Raw genomic sequence first — 5,000 nt, 5'->3', positions numbered from 1 at the left:
GCGCCTCGGGAGGTGTACCTAGGAGGCTTCCAGGGGCCTGGGTACACTTTTCAGAAAGTACCGTTGGGACTTAGAAAAATTTTCAAGATTTTTGGACTTAGAGCGATTTTTGGATTTTTGTGCAAAAATCGAATTTTCCCTTCTCCCACCGCTCTGGGGCGTCAATATGAAGTGGGGACCCGAGGGAGAGTGCCTCCCATGAGGGTAGAATGTGTGACTTTTGGGGGGAAAGTCGAATTATGGAGCAAAAACCATTTTTGGGGACTTAGAAAAAATTCCGAGATGTGTCAGACTTCCAGGAAGGGGGCGCCTCGGGAGGTGTACCTAGGAGGCTTCCAGGGGCCTGGGTACACTTTTCAGAAAGTACCGTTGGGACTTAGAAAAATTTTCAAGATTTTTGGACTTAGAGCGATTTTTGGATTTTTGTGCAAAAATCGAATTTTCCCTTCTCCCACCGCTCTGGGGCGTCAATATGAAGTGGGGACCCGAGGGAGAGTGCCTCCCATGAGGGTAGAATGTGTGACTTTTGGGGGGAAAGTCGAATTATGGAGCAAAAACCATTTTTGGGGACTTAGAAAAAATTCCGAGATGTGTCAGACTTCCAGGAAGGGGGCGCCTCGGGAGGTGTACCTAGGAGGCTTCCAGGGGCCTGGGTACACTTTTCAGAAAGTACCGTTGGGACTTAGAAAAATTTTCAAGATTTTTGGACTTAGAGCGATTTTTGGATTTTTGTGCAAATATCGAATTTTCCCTTCTCCCACCGCTCTGGGGCGTCAATATGAAGTGGGGACCCGAGGGAGAGTGCCTCCCATGAGGGTAGAATGTGTGACTTTTGGGGGGAAAGTCGAATTATGGAGCAAAAACCATTTTTGGGGACTTAGAAAAAATTCCGAGATGTGTCAGACTTCCAGGAAGGGGGCGCCTCGGGAGGTGTACCTAGGAGGCTTCCAGGGGCCTGGGTACACTTTTCAGAAAGTACCGTTGGGACTTAGAAAAATTTTCAAGATTTTTGGACTTAGAGCGATTTTTGGATTTTTGTGCAAAAATCGAATTTTCCCTTCTCCCACCGCTCTGGGGCGTCAATATGAAGTGGGGACCCGAGGGAGAGTGCCTCCCATGAGGGTAGAATGTGTGACTTTTGGGGGGAAAGTCGAATTATGGAGCAAAAACCATTTTTGGGGACTTAGAAAAAATTCCGAGATGTGTCAGACTTCCAGGAAGGGGGCGCCTCGGGAGGTGTACCTAGGAGGCTTCCAGGGGCCTGGGTACACTTTTCAGAAAGTACCGTTGGGACTTAGAAAAATTTTCAAGATTTTTGGACTTAGAGCGATTTTTGGATTTTTGTGCAAAAATCGAATTTTCCCTTCTCCCACCGCTCTGGGGCGTCAATATGAAGTGGGGACCCGAGGGAGAGTGCCTCCCATGAGGGTAGAATGTGTGACTTTTGGGGGGAAAGTCGAATTATGGAGCAAAAACCATTTTTTGGGACTTAGAAAAATTTCGAGATGTGACAGACTTCCAGGAAGGGGGCGCCTCGGGAGGTGTACCTAGGAGGCTTCCAGGGGCCTGGGTACACTTTTCAGAAAGTACCGTTGGGACTTAGAAAAATTTTCAGGATTTTTGGACTTAGAGCGATTTTTGGATTTTTGATCAAAAATCGAATTTCCCCTTCTCCCACCGCTCTGGGGCGTCAATATGATGTGGGGACCCGAGGGAGAGTGCCTCCCATGAGGGTAGAATGTGTGGCTTTTGGGGGGAAAGTCGAATTATGGAGCAAAAACCAGTTTTTGGGACTTAGAAAAATTTCGAGATGTGTCAGACTTCCAGGAAGGGGGGAGTCTCAGGAGGTGTACCTAGGAGGCTTCCAGGGGCCTGGGTACACTTTTCAGAAAGTACCGTTGGGACTTAGAAAAATTTTCAGGATTTTTGGACTTAGAGCGATTTTTGGATTTTTGTGCAAAAATCAGATTTCCCCTTCTCCCACCGCTCTGGGGCGTCAATATGATGTGGGGACCCGAGGGAGAGTGCCTCCCATGAGGGTAGAATGTGTGGTTTTTTGGGGGAAAGTCGAATTATGGAAGAAATTGAGTTTTGAGGACAAAAAAGTGTTTTGAGGACAAAAAAGTTTCTTGAGGACAAAAAAGTTTCTCGAGGACAAAAAAGTGTTTTGAGGACAAAAAAGTTTCTTGAGGACAAAAAAGTGTTTTGCGAACAAAAAATGGAATTTTGTGATTTTGTGTAAAAATAAGTAAATTCCCCTACTTCCACCACAGGGGGGCTTCAGTATGTTGTAGGGCCCCCAGGGAGGGTCCCCCAACTGGGTTTAAAGTTTGTGGATCCTGGGCAGAAAGTTGAATTTTGGATGAAAAACCGAATTTTGGGACTTAGAAAAATTTCGAGCTGAGCAGTGACAGACTTCCAGGCAGGGGAGCCTCTCTGGAGGTGTACCGAAAACAGTTCCAGGAGCTGAGGTCATTTTCGAACATTTTTTGTTCGCTCAAATTTTTTTTGTTTTTGAGCTCTAAAAAGCTGTTATTATCAATTGGCTCAAAAATTTCAAGTGTCATGAGCTAGTACATGTTGGAGGAATACGTTTTAGGCAAAAAATTGCAAAAAAAAAAATCCAAGTGAAAAAGAACCGGAATGGGGAATTTCTGACTGCTGTAGCAGCCGCACAGTTCCAGGAGGTCGGATACATTTCCGACTTTGTCCCGCTCATTGAAGTACATTGTCCCGCAATGCAAATACATAGTAATGCGCACCTGCGGGAGAATATAGGAGAGAGTGGGCTCTCTCTACCCCGATGTATGGCGGTTGTTCCTATGGTTCTCTGGCTCGGGTAGGCGACTTAGAAGGTGGTCCCTCTTGTCGTGGAAGTTGCAAAATACGGCCGAGACTGAACTTCCACGGCTCCAGGAGGGACTTTTGCTGGTCGTGCGTCCCAAGTGAGAGAGGCGATCCTGGGGTACCTGAGCCTGACCAGACCCTCCCTCGGTGGTCCCTGGTCTTCTGAAGGGTGATGGCATTCAGGGGGGCAAATCTGGAGTCCGTGGCCGAGTTTGGGCTCTAGAAGGCGGACGCCCCTTCTGACCATGTCCCCTCAGAGCCGGCTGGATGGTTCATGGTCCGCGGCTTTGTCTGGCGGTCTGTGCCCAAGCCGGAGAAGCTGTCCTGGGGTACGTGAGCTTTGACCAGACCCTCCCTCGGCGGTCCCTGGTTCTCTGGAGGTGATGGCTGTCAGGGGGGCAAATCTGGAGTCCTCGTGGGAAGGAGGGCTCTTGAAGGCGGACGCCCCCTCTGACTATGTCCCCTCAGAGCAGGCTGGATGGTTCATGGTCCGCGGCTTTGTCTGGCGGTCCATGCCCAAGCCGGAGAAGCTATCCTGGGTACCTGAGCTTCGACCAGACCCTCCCTCGGTGGTCCCTGGTTCTCTGGAGGCGATGGCTGTTGTCAGGGGGGGGGGGCAAATCTGGAGTCCTCGTGGGAAGGAGGGCTCTGGAAGGCGGACGCCCCCTCTGACTATGTCCCCTCAGAGCATGCTCGATGGTTCTCAGTCCCTGGCTTTGGCTTTTTGGCCATCCTGGGGTACATTCTTGCCAAAAAAAAAAACGACTAAGTGAAAAAGAACCGGAATGAGGAATTTTCTAGGTGCCGCATCCGCCCTACAGTGACTTGAGGCCGGGTACAGTTCCGACTTCGTCCCCTTAAAGTGGGGACGTTGTCCCGCAATGCAAATACATAGGAATGCGCACCTCTGGCAGAATGTACTTGAGAGAGTGTCGTCTCTCTACCCCGATAGAAAGCAGTTGTTTCTCTGGTTCCCCGACTTGGGTAGGCGACTTGGCATGTGGTCCCTCTCGTCTGGAAGTTGCGCACTCCGGCTGAGACCGAACTTCCACAGCTCCGAGAGGGACTTTTGCCGATCGTGCATCCCAAGCGAGAGAGGCAATGCTGGGGTACCCAAGCCTGACCAGACCCTCCCTCGGCGGTCCCTGGTTCTCTGGAGGTGATGGCTTTCGGGGGGCAAATCCGGAGTCCTCGTCCGAAAGGGGGGGCTCCGGAAGGCGGACGCCCCTCTCGTCCATGTCCTCTCAGAGCGGTCTTATCCTCCGATCGATCTGGCACGGCGCTCCCGGGTGGGGAGGTGGTGCTGCTCGCTCGACCCGGGCTTTGGAGCTCGCGTCGGTTTACGGTGAGCGGTGTCCTTCCTCCTGTACCCCCGGGCTTCCACCACCTATCTTTGGGCGCGCACGCCGGCCGTCACCTCCCGTTCGAGGACGGAGGCGGCCGAGCTGTGGGAAGTTTGAATCGCACCGAACGATGAACAGTGGTCTGACGACCCACGCGGGCGAACGGCGGGGCGCCCACCCACCCCGGCGTGGGGGCCAGCCGTCCGAATCGCTCCCCGCGTGGGGAAGCACAGTGTTAGCAAGGGCGGCCCTTTTCGAAGTTCCAGATGCGCAGCCCTGCCCGCGGAGGTCCGTGCCACGCATCGCCCGAAGGGCGGCCTCCGCGGCGGGCACCAGCGAGAGCGGCGGCGGTGGGTGGCGTTTCCACGCCGCTGCCGAGCTCCGCGCCACTAGTCTTTCCCGAGCCCCTACGTTAGTGGGGGGGATGACAGAGCTGTGGAGGCAGGCGAGGGGGGGTTCTCACTGCGCGGTGTGCCCCCACCCGACTCGCCATCGCCTTCCGCTCCTCGTACGTCGTCCTCCGAGGCGGCTCGGAAGGGAGAGGGAGAGCGAGAGAGCGAACGCCCCCCGAGCGAGGGGAAGATGGAGAAGGGAGCGATTTGAATGGGGCGAGAGGTGAAGGGAGTACGGCAGAACGCTGCCCTGCGCACCCCCCCGTGTTCCCGCCAGGCGGGGGAACAGCCCTGGGAGGAAAAGCCGCTCGGGCATCCCTTTGAGGACGGGCAAGAGCCGGGTGTAGGGACTACGCTGGAGGGCGACGCCGATACGGCCAGGCCGACTACGCCCCGCGCGACCTCTGCGTCGCTGGGG

This window comes from Dendrobates tinctorius, unplaced genomic scaffold (genome assembly GCF_039654945.1).
Source record: "Dendrobates tinctorius isolate UK_male_01 unplaced genomic scaffold, ASM3965494v1 ptg000564l, whole genome shotgun sequence".
Taxonomy (NCBI): domain Eukaryota; kingdom Metazoa; phylum Chordata; class Amphibia; order Anura; family Dendrobatidae; genus Dendrobates; species Dendrobates tinctorius.
This window is presented reverse-complemented; position numbering follows the sequence as displayed.